Raw genomic sequence first — 15617 nt, forward strand, 5'->3', positions numbered from 1 at the left:
GGCTGTGCTGCAGCAAACGAATGCTGGCAGAGGGAGGGGTAGAGGTAACTTCGGACGGGGCCGAGGGCAAGGAAGGGCAGGATTTCAAAACATGGGAACAAGTGGAAGAGGGATGGTTTCCCCAGGACTCCAACGAGGGGGGCTTGCCTCTAATCAATGTGCTTTCTGCCGACAAATAGGACATTGGAAAAATGAGTGTCCTGTGAAAGCTGGGCTGGGAGGGGTATCTGGTAATTCAGGGGGTTACCCGATGAATCCAGAAGGGGTCGCCCAGACATTGGTGTTGAGCAACTATCAGAATCAGAGCTGACTAGAAGAAGGTCTGACTGTGGTGCTTGAAGTTGATGGGAAAAAGCAGGCATTTATAGTAGATACAGGCGCTACCCATTCTGTTTTGAATAAACGGTTAGGACCTTTGAGTGACACTACCATACAAGTAGTGGGGGCAACAGGACAAATAGAAGAAAGACCCTTTTTGCAGCCTTCACACTTAAGATTTGGAGGAAAAGAATGGGATCACCAATTTTTATATATGCCCAACTCCCCTAAGCATCTTTTCGGAAGAGATTTACTGTCATTCTTGAATGTCAAAATATCCTTTGAACAAGGTAGGGTAAAATTAGAGTTCCCAGAAAAGGAGATCGCTAAGCTTTTTGTGATTAAAGAAGTAGACCCCTCTCCAATACCTAAGGAAATTGAAGATGCAGTAGTTCCCTGGGAATGGGAAACGGGAAATCCAGGACGGTCCAAAGCAGCGGAGCCGGTGGTAGTAGAGCTGAAAGAAGGGGCAAAACCGGTCAGGGTAAAACAATATCCAATTAAATTGGAAGCAAGAAAAGGGGTAGCACCTTTGATCACTCAGTTCCTAGCCCAAGGAATTTTACAAGAAAGTGAGTCAGAATACAACACTCCAATTTTTCCCGTACAAAAACCAAATGGTAAGTACAGGTTAGTACAAGATTTGAGAGCTATTAATGACATTCACCCAGTGGTGGCTAACCCGTACACATTGTTAACATCTGTGTCAGAAAGATTTAAATGGTTTTTAAATGGATTGATCTCAAAGATGCATTCTTCTGCATCCCTCTGGCATTGGAAAGCAGAAAATATTTTGCGTTCGAATGGGAGAGTCCCGACACTGGAAGAAAGAGACAGCTCACCTGGTCTCGGCTGCCTCAAGGTTTCAAAAACAGTCCTACGATATTTGGAAATCAGCTGGCGAAGGAATTGGAAGTATGGAAGACAACGGAGGTAAGAGAGTCTCCTTTCTCTTATGTGGTATTGCAGTATGTGGATGATATCTTCCTAGCAACAGAAGAACAAGAAATTTGCCTCCGGTTGACAATTGCACTGCTGAACATGTTAGGCCAAGCTGGTTACCGGGTATCAAAGGAGAAGGCCCAGCTAGTGAAACAAAGTGTTATTTACCTGGGATGTGAAATCACGCAGGGCCAGAGAAAATTGGGAATCAATCGAGTAGAAGCTATCTGTGCTATACCCCAGCCGAGGAACCACCACGAACTGAGATCCTTTTTGGGAATGGTAGGATGGTGCAGGCTGTGGATTTTAAATTTCGGCCTCTTAGCTAAGCCCTTATATGAGGCCCTGAAAGAACCGCAGCTACACTGGGACCGACAAAGGAAAAAGGCTTTCGAGGACTTAAAACAGGCCTTGAAGGAGGCCCCCGCGTTAGGCCTCCCAGATCTGAACAAAGATTTTCAGTTATATGTGAATGAAAGGCAAAAATTAGCACTTGGGGTGCTGGCTCAGAGACTCGGATCCTGGAAACGCCCGGTGGGGTATTTCTCGAAGCAACTGGACCCAGTTAGTGCTGGATGGCCGTCATGCTTGCGGGCAGTTACGGCCACAGTGATCCTCATCCAGGAGGCCAGAAAATTGACTCTGGGGAGGAAGATAGAGGTATTTGTGCCTCACATGGTACTGGCAGTTCTGGAACAAAAGGGGGGTCACTGGCTTTCATCCAGCAGGATGCTGCAATACCAAGCCATCCTGAGAGAACAGGACGATGTGGAACTGAAAATGACTAATCATGTTAACCCAGCAGAATTTCTCCGCAGTGAGCAGGAAGAAGGAGAACTGGCACATGATTGCATGGAAGTGATTGAGCAGGTGCATGCTAGCAGAATCGATTTAAAGGATACCCCAATGGAGGACCCGGACTGGGAATTGTTTACTGATGGATCCAGTTTTGTGGAAAACGGAACCAGGTATGCAGGGTATGCTGTAACAACAGTGAAAACCGTGGTAGAGGCAAAAGCCTTGACTCCCGGAACCTCAGCCCAACGAGCAGAAATTATTGCATTAACAAGAGCTTTAGAATTAAGCAAGGAGAGAAAAGTGAATGTGTGGACTGATTCCAAATATGCATTCGGAGTCGTCCACATTCATGGAGCTTTTTGGAAAGAACGAGGGTTGTTGAACTCTCAGGGAGTTACTATCAAATATAAAACTGAAATACTTGCTCTACTGGATGCGGTCCACCAACCTGTGAAGGTGGCGGTGATGCATGTTAGAGGACATCAGAAGGAAGAAGGAAAAATCTACGAAGGGAACCGGATGGCAGACTGGACAGCCCGAGATATAGCCAGACAAGTATGGACTCAGATGGCCCTGATACCGACCAACGTGAGCCCAGTAACCCCACATCTATTGCAGGAACCAAAGTACTCTCCAGACGATGAAAAACTGGCATCATTGCTGCTAGCCCAAAGAAATGCAACCGGATGGTATGTAACAGGAACGGGACAAGTAGTAGTGCCTGCCAGAATCATGAAGGCAATCCTGGAAACAGAACATAATAAATGCCACTGGGGAGCGGAAGCATTGGTAAAGTTTCTGAAAAGAGAAGTGATTTCTAACCAGATGTTAACATTGGCAAAACGGGTAAATGCCATGTGTCCAATTTGTTTAAAGAATAACCCAATAGTTAGAAAACAGATTCAGCTAGGGAAATTGCAGGTGGGACCAGAACCAGGAGATTACTGGCAAGTGGATTTTTCAGAATTACCAAAAGCGCAGAATTACAAATATCTTTTAGTGTATGTATGTACCTTTTCAGGCTGGCCTGAAGCCTTCCCTTGCCGAACAAATCAAGCAAAAGAAGTGGTCAAAACACTGTTGAGGGAAATCATTCCAAGATTCGGAGTGCCGTTAGGACTGTCATCAGATAGAGGCCCACATTTTATAGCAGGGATTGTACAAGAAGTGGCCAGGGTACTAGACATATCCTGGAACCTACACACCCCATGGCGACCTCAATCTAGTGGCAAGGTAGAGCGGATGAATCAAACAATCCAAGGGCAAGTTAAGAAAATTTGCCAAGAGGCAAAAATACAGTGGCCACAGGCATTGCCATTGGCATTGCTCAGAGTTAGAATCAAACCCAGGGAGCGGGTGGGAGTTAGCCCATATGAAATTCTATACGGGAAACCATACCATGCTACTGTGTTAAAAGGGGATCTGCATGTGCAAGGTGATCAAACAATATTCAGTTATGTCATGTCATCATCAATCCTTAATGCTTTAAGGGGAACCTTGCAGTGGAACCGACCCATGCCACTGGAAAATCCGGTGCATGACATTCAACCAGGAGACCAAGTGTACGTGAAAAATTGGTCCACCCACCCCTTGAAGGAAGCATGGGACGGCCCGCATCAAGTGATCCTGACAACCTACACGGCAGTAAAGGTCGAAGGAATCGACTCATGGATCCATTACACTCGGGTCAAGAAAGTCCCGGTGCAATGGGGGGCACAGTTAGTCTCTCCCACGCGGATGATTTTCCACAAAAAGTAGCATTTTTAATTATATTGTTACTGGTGTTGACGAAACCCATCCGTGTTAATGGTTCTGATTTTATTGTAGTTGCAGTTACCGAACCAGTGGTCGGTGTCATGGAAGGAATGGATGTGAACCTGACCTGTTTAATAACAAATAACCAGAAAACTGAAGCCCGGAATGTGCGAGCAATCTGGAAGAAAGGTGCTGATTATCCGGAAGCAAATGCTACTACAGTTTGGGATAAGGATGCACAAAAAGGAAACACCACATTACAGCTGAAGCGAGTCAGTCAAAAGGATATGGAAAGGTACATGTGTATTGTAAAATCCCGGAAAAGCTTTGATTATAAACAAATTACATTGAGAATAGTGCCCTGGAAGTTGTGGAAAGATGCTCCATCCCAGGAATCTGTAGTGATAGATCCCCCTTGGGCTGGACAAGATATGTGGGAAGGACTTCCCTTGAAGATGAGTTGCCCATTCATGTTGAAACAGGGATGTAATCAGACTGTGCAGGTCAAATGGTGGAAAGAAAACAAGCCAAAGTCATGGGATAAGATAGACCGAGGAATTAGCTGGTGGGAGAAATCTGGAAAAGGTATAGGGTGGTTGAACATTAGTAACCCTCAAATTGGTCTTACTGAAGGAAAATACTTGTGTTTAGTGATATGTGGAATTGAGGCCGATTATGGAATAAGAATTGTAGAAGCTGGACAAGGAACCAGACCCCCTCACATAGTACCCCCAACAGGAAAGAAGCGTAGAGAAGTAGCTGTACATCAAAGTCATGAACGGGAAAATCTGATAATAGGGCTGATTAGAGATTTTGGGATGGTGCAAAACGTATCCCGAATCACAGCATGCCTACCACTTCCACAAGCAGCAGGAGAACCAATTCCATGGGGAATAATTCCCATTCCACTACCACATGAGATAGCAGAAAATATATCTACTGTATGTCATATTGAAAGAAAAGAAAAAGAAACAGTGACTGTCAAAAAGATCTGGAACGCAGCCTTGTATGCTACCGAAGAAGTAGAAGTTAGAACAAAGCAACCTTACCAGGAAGTCAAGTGTGAAAATGTAAGCCAGCAACAAATTATTTGGGATAATTGGAAGACTGTATGGGGCCCGAGCTTGCTAGAACACTATAGCTATATTGGAGCAGTGAGTTGGTGTATACAATGGACAGGAAGTAAAAATAAAACCCTATTAGAAGTCTACAAGACGGAAACATCTACAAGAGAAATTAAAGAAGCTAGAGAAAATTGGAATTGCACTAATGTCATTACATGTGATACCCCTGAAAATCAGATCAATCTAGCTCCTCTTAGAGTACTACTTAAGTGGGGATGTGAATGCAGGAGATTCAATCATACAATACTGGACAAAGTAAACTCACTCTGGAGTAACGGAATTAGGAGAGCTGTAAGCTGTAAGGACACTACAATTAAAAGTCCAGGAAACTTAGTTTGGATAATGGGACATGGACAATGGACCACACATATTCCTATAGATGGGCCTGTGACACAAATTGCTCTAGGAATCCCTACTCTTTGTCCCCTATGGAAACAGTCAAGATTAAAATCCAACCGGAAGAAAAGAGAAGTAGATGCATTCACTGAGTTAGAAAATGAATGGCACGAACCTGATGGCGGAGTTAAATTTGGGTGGGCTTTAGAATCACTATTTGCACCTATAGCCACTTATAGGAACAGAGAGATGCTGTACAAATTGCTAGGGCAAACTGAAAGATTAGCAGCAGCCACCAAAAAAGGATTTAAGGATATAAATTTGCAATTACAAGCCACATCCCGAATGACTTTGCAGAACAGGATGGCACTAGATATGCTCCTGCTAAAAGAGCATGGTGTATGTCAGTATCTAAAAACAAGAATTGATCATTGCTGCATCCATATTCCAAACATGACTATTGAAGTAGAGAAAGATATCTCTCAATTGGAAATCGTTGAATCCAAAACAAAAGATATTGAAAAGGAAGCACAACATAATTGGATTGGAGAAATTTTTGAATCTTTAGGGCTTCAGGTTTCTGGATGGGTTTCGTCTGTAATACAATACATTCTGTTAATTTTAATTCTGTTACTAACTGTTTGGCTAGCATATAAGTGTGTTCTAGGAGTCATTGAAAAGGAGACAAAACGTACCAGAAGAGTAATGAAAGCCTTGACAAGAACCAACGAGATGCAACTGTCTCACTTGACTCCTCCAAAGTATGAAGATGTTATCGGGCAAGAGAATCCAGCATTTGAAGACCCAATAACAACTGAGAATTGAGCATCCTTGCAGAAGACTGAAGAATGCTCAAAAGGGGGGAAGTTGTTGCCATTTGATTTAAAATAAACTGTATTTAGCTGATAGAGAACCTTAGAGCTAACATTAGTCGTAGTTATGCTAAGGCTTGGTAGGCCGCATATAACCTGCAGATGAACTATCATAGTGAAATTTGTAGTGTAAGCAGTGTAGCTAAGGAATAATCACTTATCTAAGGAATGTACCTGTTGGCAAGAACCTAAATGTCAAAGAGATAATAGTACCAGGCGATAAAATTAAGTAAGATGTTGTACTGATTAAGAAATCATGTAAAGAAACATATAAAAACCCTGTAAAATTTCTGTAAGATGGGGCTCTGATTTTGGACGCTAGTCCATGGCTCCCAGGGCCCTCAATAAAGCACCGCATAAACGACTTTGGTTGTTTGTGTTTTCTTCGGATCGGGCAACAGTATGGGTGATAGGTTATGAATCCTTGCAACTTGGATATTGAATACAAGAATTCATGTGACAGACAACTCTGGGCCAAAGGGGATGGAAGCCATTTAATTCTTGATGAGCTCATGAAATAAAGGTTAAATCACAGAGTATGTAGTTTGAGACCAAATGGACCACAGCATTCTTAAAGAAAATTCTTGACTACAAAAACCTTTTTACTACTTTTTACAATTCTTCTACATGAAGCAAACCCAGCAGTGATTTACTTACTTTAGGATCCAGTTTGAGATTAAACCCTTCATCCAGCTTCAGTAGTGCCAGATTAGCAGTTGTTTTGTCCTCCATCTCACTGTCATTGCTAAATACCCCTCCCTCTGAATTAAAGACAAAATTTCTATATTATTTCTACTTATATACAAAAAACTGAACGCTACTGTATTACCAGCAATAAATATTTTTCCTTCTAGATTTGACTTTAAAATGTAAACATTTGTAAAACTACCTCTTCTTTTCTGCAAATAATTGAAAAGTCTTTGCTCCAGATAGCAGCAATGAAGTAGCCAGACCTGCTGAAGCTCCTATGTAAAAATCTGTTCTGATGTGATCTGACTCAACTCATGTGCCTTGACCAGTATTCACAAGTCACTAACCAGCTTCTGCCTAAAGCTGTTTGTAAAACCACACACGGCTCTATTTCCTAGTAAAACAGATTTAAAGACCTAAGAAAGAAAAGTAAGAAAAAAAAATGTATCTACATATGCCTATTAATTAGGAATCTTTATTTTTCAAGAGTGCAATTCAATCAGCATGAACACTATTCTAAGGTTAACAGTTAAAAGCAAGACAGAAAAGCTTCATAAGTAACTTGGACTTTTAGTTTGATTTAAACTATGAGAAATAGCAGAACTATTTTTGCTTCCATTCCAACAGGACTTAATTTAAATAAGGAAAAAAAGGAAATTTCTATATATTCTCTATTACTTACAGTTAATAGTACAGCTAATTGACATTAAAAATTATAAGTAGAACGTATCTTGAAAATGCATGTGTCAGCTAGAAGCAACATGACTTGTTTGCCATACTGATTGCTTCTCAATTACTCAGTTTGAATAACCTGGTTCAAAATATCAAATAAAGTCGTCTGTAGAAAAAGAACATACATACTACACTTCTCAGTGACAGGTGTCACAACAGAGCAGCACCTGATGTTTGCTGTCTGGTAAGCTCTTGTCATTTCATCATATATAAGCCAGTCTGCGGGGAGGGCCTGGATGGCTGCAGCTTGACCATTTGCTGGGGCAATTTGTATAAAAGCAGGCAAGACTAGGCTGTTATACCCTCTACCTGTAATTTTAACATAATTTTAAATTTAGCATATCTCTCATTTTATCCAGAGATATTGTGGATGCCTCAACCTAGCAGTGTTCAAGGCCAGGCTGGGTGGGGCTCTGAGCAACCTGGACTAGTGGAAAGTGTCCCTGACCATGGCAGGGGGTTGGAATGAGATACGGTTTAAGGTCCCTTCTAACTCAAACCATTCTATCACTCTATATTTTGAGAAATAAATGCAGGTATAAATATATAATTATATATATATATATAATATATAAAAATATACATGCAAATAAAAAAGTGTGAGAGAATTCAACCAGAGTCACAAATTATCCTACCATGATAAAACAAAGTATTTTGCTTTAAAGAGCAATGTTTTAAAAAGTTTGAGAGCAGAACTTCTTGCTTTTAAGAGTAGGGATCATTATATCTTTAAAGCAATTTTATAACTAGGGGCAAGTTTTTTGCAGTTCTGCCTTGTTCCATCCAGAGAAAAAACTAATTGAAACAATGGAAAAATTAACCAACCCCAATTCTATCAGCTGGTTAGAAAAGTATTTTCTAAAGCTGTAGTGTTAAGTGCCCACGTTGCTTTTAAAGTACTAACAACTACGAAAAGGCACTTCTAAAACGTGATAGATTTTAGTGTTCTTTTTTGTGAACTATACATTCAAAGTGGTTTTACCTTCTTATACTGAGATTGACCAAGAACAGAGGTAGGATGAAATCGTACTTTCTTCTCCTTTGGTTCAGTCAACACCAGGCTTTCTCTGTCTACATGCACAACATTGGGATACATCCCAGCCACTAAGGCAGCTTTAATTACAGCCCAGTTCTCAGAGTTAGTATTAACATCTCTAATATCAGCTCCTCCTCTGGCTCTCACAAAACCTAACAGGACAAAATGGTGCCATGTTAGCTTGTGTTTGGTTCTCAAATGCAGTTGGAAAATAAAGGTGAAATAAACAACTTATTTGTTGCATTTTTCACCACTGCCAACCTTAACAGCACCAAGAAGAAATCTTACACTGAAATCTTTCCTGAAAAGGCGTTTCATACTAACACAGAATATAATTATTTTCTACAATACAAAGACATTTCCTATGGGAATAATTGACTAAAACACAAAAGTCCAAAGAAATTCATCTCAACACTGAAATGCAGTGGGATGTGGAGATGAGGGTGCTTTCAGTTAGATCAGCCACATTTCTTCATCTACATCATAGCCTGCATGAATGTGTACATGAAGGTGTATTTCAAATTAAGTAAGGAAAATTACACCGGTGAACAAAATTTTTGTTATAATTTCTATATGCTTGACTTTAAAACAAGGTTAAAATTTTTCAAAGTTCTTTACCCGAGGCTCTAAGCTGGCCAAGCAGCAGTGTTCTCATTCCTACGATGGTTTCCATTGTGGCTTGGGACAGTGTAGCAGGAGCAAGATGACTTGTAGAGCTATCCCAACTGGGCCTTAGACTAGGCCTTAGAGCAGGGCCTGCTAGGCCTCAGACATTTGCCCTATGTAGGAATAGATAAGCTTGTTTTGCACTGGGAATTGTGTTAAGGTATGGGTGTTAATAGCATAGAACAGTTACTGAGAAAACACGGTGGCTGCCTTAAACTGTAATAGCTTACATACTTCTTTACTCTCACTGCCTATCAGAATGCACCTGTTCTTGTAAACTATTCTGTCTGTATTTAACCCGCCATCTCAAGGAATAAAACGGAGAACCTGTGATATAACCATATTGATTTGGACCCTCGTTTCTCTAGTCCCCGATCTTATCTGATCCCAGCTTTCAGGACAGGAAGTTCCTTTCACAGAAGGCTCTCTCCTAGCCATCACTGCGTGCCTTCTGCCATGCCTGAAAACATTTTTACATTTGCCTACTGATTTGATAAACTAAAACAAAAAACTGCATTTTTAAAAAAAAATTACATTTACGTCAATGAAATGAACACAAAATTCACCCTGAAAGTAAATGTATCAAACTAGATTATATTTTCTCTTCAAAAATCTAATTCTGGTCACTACAATGATCATTATATCCAGTTAAAATTATTACTTTAATAAAGATCATTACATTAAGATCATGATTTGAAGGTCTCTGTGTAGTAGAAGGTAAAGAGGCACATTGTTGGAACATTCAGTATTTTGTAAGGTTTGAAAATATCAACAAAACATACCACAAAAAGTGTTCCATCACAAATTTATGAGTCTAACACATAGGAAAGCCACTAGGCTAAAATAAAGTCTTCTCCAAGGGCTTAATCACAGTCTACCACTCTACATCCAAGTAGACTAGCACATTATTTGACTTGATTGGGTGATCTACTGTGATCAGTACTCTCTGAAATGAAATACTACCTGGAAAGCCCTGAGCAGGGCCATGTGGTCACTGAATGTCCCTGCAGCAAAACGCCTCCTGCACAGCATGGCTGCACGCTTTTGGGAGGCAACAGTGGGCAGCACAAAAGGGTCTTGGTAGGCAAGAGCACAGGCAATGGTCAGAACAGGATCCAGGCACTTCAGAACTACAGCATACAACACCATTTTACCGAGGTGTGGCTCTACAGGTAATTCAGTGAGGTAATAACCAAGCTCAGTGAGATCTTCCCAAGGGTCCAACATCTATGGCATCTTTATACACAAACCAACCAATCAACCAAGCAACCAACCAAGGAGAGGGGGACAGGGACAGTGAACAAAACCAATTTACAGAGAAAGCAGAAAAACTGTGAATACTGGACATTACCTAGATTTGTTCTCAAACACTTAAAAAGCAAGTCAAACTATTAACAGAGACAAGACTCTGAAGCACTCTCTTCCCTGGACATCAAAAAATACATTCCCACACACAGTATGAAAACAGACAATAAAATTCAAAACATCCTTAAGTAATTAAAAACAGCTTCAGTACAAACTGAAACTGCTACACCACAAATCTGGAAACAAACACAAATTCCATCTAAACCTGTTCCTTTTCTGACCTTAAGCATATGCACAGCATTTCTCACAGTTACAGCAGGCGGAGGATCAGGAGTTTTCGTAAGAAAGTCTACAATTGGACAATTAACTGGAGCCAGAAGTTTTGTGTACAAACAAATCTCCTGAAAGTTAAAAGGCAGAACAAAAAAGATTACCAAGATTTGGAAACAATCCCAAAACACAGGATTTGTAGCAATTATTAGTACAGTTTGATTATATTACATTTTTTTAAAGTTCTAATTTCTAACTGAACACACACCTGAAGTGGCATTTGTAGAAGCTCTGGAGACTGAAATGTCAATATATTCTGAAATCGGAGCCTGCTGAAGAGACAAAAACACTCCAGGCTGATGGCACCCAGCCCTTGAAAATAAAATATGGAAAGTTGTAAAAATTAGAATTTCTTTCTAAAAACAAAACCAAAAGCCAACAAACAGACACAGAAACTTAGAATGGAAAAGTAGAAACAATTCTATGAACAAAAGTGTTGTTAAGTGTAAGAAACACAAAGTGAGAGATTTCCAATCATGGATTATTTTGGAGAGTGTGGCAAATTTTTACTGTAATTTTAACGCAACATTGAGAAATCAGGAGAAAGAAAAACAAGGCTTATCTAAGTAAAGTGCTGTAGGTTTTTTGCTAACCTAAGACCAGTTCAAATCTCAATCATCCTTTATTGTAAGAAATCTAAGTTGCAAACTTCATTTCTTCCTCTCACATCCCCCAAACAGAAGTGATCCTTGGAGTAAAAGGTAGAACAAAAATTAAATACCTTGTGAGTGAAGGGACAGACAGCAAAATCTCACATTTATGCACAAATACCTGTAGCCCAATGTCAATATGATTGATTAAACAGGCATTTGTTGCTACATAAACTTCTGAGCCCTCACACACAGTGTTGGGAAGAATATGATCATGGCATGTTAAGCCATGGATAGTTTGGAGAAAGTGAAATAGGCAGTCCTCTGCCCACAAACAAGGTGTGGAAACATCCCACTGGACACTGTGACTGCTGGGAGAAAGAGGAAGGAGAACAAATTAAGGGCAGGAAAACAACCTAAACCTCTGGGAAATGCCTGAGCATCACTTTTCTACAACTTGGGAAATGATTCCAAGGAAATACATACTGACCCCTACTTGTCTGCAGAGAAAGAGCGTTGGCCATTGTCCAACACGACACTGGACTAGCCTAGAAACAGTTATTATGTTGTGTGCTTTATTCTTAACATACAGGACGGTGGAAATCTGCAAAATGAAAACCAGTATGAGGCATTTATTACCTTATTATCTTTTCTCTGGATAGCACTGGCTTTTGAAATCCACCCCATTTTTAGCACTGTAACACGACTCAGTGCATCAAAAGACTTCTATGTAAAAAAATAAAGGAACATAACCTGAAGACTGAATAGGGTACATGAAATAAAAGTTACTAGTTAATTACATTACCAACAGAACTTTTTTAAAAAGTATGAAACAGTAATATATACAGCAGCTTCTGGTACAATGGTATCTTCTCAGTTTCAAGTGAATTTACTGTGGTATCTTCTTTGCAGTATCTTTGTGCTACACAGTTTCCAAAATTAAACTTTTTCTAGTTAACAGGTAATTGCAAGTCAATAAAAGATATGTCAGATCTGTGTTCTGAGATATCACAAAGCAAGCAAAAATACATTATTATACTGAATAAAGTTTTCCTTTTTATCTCACTTGGAAATTACCTATTTATTTTCTTAGACTGATGTAAAATTATGAAAAAAGTGTGTTTTATGAGAACTTCAGAAATTTGGTGTCCCTATCACCTGTGAAATCCAATTTCATTTTCAAAGCCATGCAGTAGGTCTTAAGTTTCTTCATAATGTTATCTCACTTTTCTTGATCAAATAATTTGGGAATGCGTACTCAACACAACAAAAAAAAATGCTTATAAACTTAAGGGATTATTTTTGGACTTGATGCAACAGTAGGACAAAAGGAACTCCCAGTGTTCTCTAAGTCTCAGGAAAGTGGTGGTCTAAACTGAGGACTTGTTTTAAAAATCCAACAGAAATACTAAATTACAAAAGAAAAAGATACATCAGCTTACATTAGCTTTTACAGGGTTTTTCGACAGCTAGCTATTTACAGTAATTGTCTTAAAACAAATGGATGCCGAAACTTTTCAGTGAGGTCTGTTGCCTGACAGGCACTAGCTCTCAGCCTACTGTAAAGTAAAACAAAAGTTCTCCAAAATTTATAAACTGTGTGTTTTAGAATTGCACTAGGAAAATTTAAGGCAGTCATACCTCTTTCAGCTTGCCTGAGTCAATGACAACACAACATCATTGACTGTTATGCTGGTTTCTGCAACATTAGTAGAAAGAGTCTGCAATGAAAAAAAACCAAACACACCAAAACTATAGTAATTGTAAAAGCAAAGACAAAATAGATCATTGTAGCATCTGACAAAAGTCTTCTGATACTTGCAATTTTGCGGATGCTGGAAGGTGGAGTTTCAAGCACTTTCTTCTGATCCAAAGTCTGCACACTCGAATGAAGCATGAAGACTTGGTATCTAATGCAAGCCAGAAAGCACATTTTAAGAATCCTAAAAAGAAGCAATGAAAAGCCACAGAAAGGAAAATTTTACCTGTGAGCACTATCAGCAAATCTCTTGTCATCAAAAAGAATGCGGTCCCTCAGGGTCACTGTCTCATCATATCCAGGAAGAAATATTAAAATTGCTCCTAAAAATGGAAGTGGATTTGCAAAGTTAAACAGAGAAAATTCAAATACATGTCAGTGCCATATAGACTAGCACTCATAACATTTAAACTTCTGGGGATTTCTGAAAAAAGAGCATGATTCATCAGAGCCAAATCCACAGCAATTCACTGGGAGTGTGGGTATTTACCTACCTGCATCACAACTATGACAGATGCTGTGAAGTAAGTGCATTATCAGATCCAGATCCACTTTTTCATCATCAAAACTGTGATGAAAAGCTGTCAGTAGTTCTCTGTCCTCTGCACTAAGGTCACTACCACTTTTTTGGACCAGGGAACTTTCATCCAGATTTCCAAATGCCAATGAAGCACTGTAATACAAAAACACAGTCCAGAGTCAAGGCTGCCCCCTTTGGGTTTGCATTCAGCCATCAACTCAAACTTCGATCAAGACTAACATGACTGTGACTTGACCAACATGACTTGAATTCTAATTTTTAAGTGGAGCAGAAGAGACTCACTATACTGTAACTGTTCACTGATTTAAATGTTAACCAACAAAGCATGCCACATTATTTTTCACTGTTAACTTTAGTTTTCTTAAACTTCATTGGAACACAACCATAAGCAAATGGAAATATAACAATACTTCTCATTTATCTGTTCAAGGAAAAATACTTAAAAGATAAATATTCTCCAAAAATTTCCCACTAGCAGAAACTACACTAGGAGAAATCATAATAATCTTTACAAAACAGTACCTCAACTATAACTGTAAGTTAATCAAAAAATCATTCTAGTGTAATGTTACTTCTGTAAAGTTTCTTTAAAATATCTATTGTGTATAAACAATACACAGATCAAAACACACAACAGATTTGTTTCCAAAGTAAGCATGTGAAAATAAAATGGTACACAGTATAGAATCAGTAGATTGTGCAAACATGGTATCATACTGAGTACAAACTTTTTTGTTGTTTGTTTTTGAAATATTCCTATTCTCAAAAAAAAGGCCCTACAATTTAGTCCAGATTTTACAGCATGAAAAATCTGATTAAAGGAGTACATGATACAGTCTTACACATGGCCAGAGTGTAATAAGCTACATAAGATGTATCAAGTCTGAGAAAGATGTATCAAGTCTGACGGTTGACCTGCAACTTCCCAGAGAGGCTTAATAAAGGTGAGACAACTTCTCTGGACATGCTTTGTAAAACTTTTGTTTTACAAAATGACAAAATGGTTTTAATAATGACTAAGATAACAAACATTATCAAACAAAAGAAATATAAGTCAATCTCCGTGCAGAGAACACTCTAACACTGCTAAGGCAGTCCAAAAAAAGGCATTGAGCAGTTCTGTGCAGTCTTTCAAGTACCTGAGCGTCCAGGTGGGCTTTCTGGCACCTTGCCCAACGAAATTGGCAACAGGTTTTGAGAAACATTTCCAAAGCCCAGTCAGTGCCCCTGTGCTGGCATTGGGCCAATTATGATATGGGAAGAACAGAAGATTCTGAGGCTTCTTTTTAAAAGTCAGGGGTGAAACTGGAACCCCTTTTCCTTACATGAAAACACCTGCTCAGGTGTGAGAGTGCATTACTACAAACACAAACCTCCAATTTCACTTCACCATGCTATGCAATTCTTTCTGCAGAGCAGTTACAGCTTACCTGTAGGATTCCAACAAATCAACAACATCTGTCTGTCCAAAGCGCCTAGCCCAGTCCACAGCCATCCTGAAAGAGCTGTGTAAGTATTTTTATTAGATTTTTCACTTCAAAAGATGAATATGAATAGTACATCAGGCAAGGAGACAACTGACATCAGACTTTTGTATCCATTTCTGTATTGTGACCAGTACTGTTATTGCTGGATCTGCAACTTCCCATTTGAGAGTTTGTGAATAGGTGTTAACAGCTATCTGGTTTTTAAGTAACTGCAGTTCTTTTTCACAAAAAATGGCAGTTTTACACAGGAGTACCTGCAAACATGCACAAAGAAATGAGGAAGAATGCGCCATTCCTTTAAAAAGTTCATACCAATGCACAGAGATCAGACCTGCC

At 39.5% G+C, this 15617-nt stretch overlaps 1 pseudogene; it reads right to left on the reverse strand.

Annotated features, from left to right (window-relative positions):
* The window catches only part of LOC134564506 (3'-5' RNA helicase YTHDC2-like), a 43894-nt pseudogene that overhangs the window by 11944 nt on the left and 16333 nt on the right, over positions 1-15617 (reverse strand).

This window comes from Prinia subflava, chromosome Z (assembly GCF_021018805.1).
Source record: "Prinia subflava isolate CZ2003 ecotype Zambia chromosome Z, Cam_Psub_1.2, whole genome shotgun sequence".
NCBI lineage: Eukaryota > Metazoa > Chordata > Aves > Passeriformes > Cisticolidae > Prinia > Prinia subflava.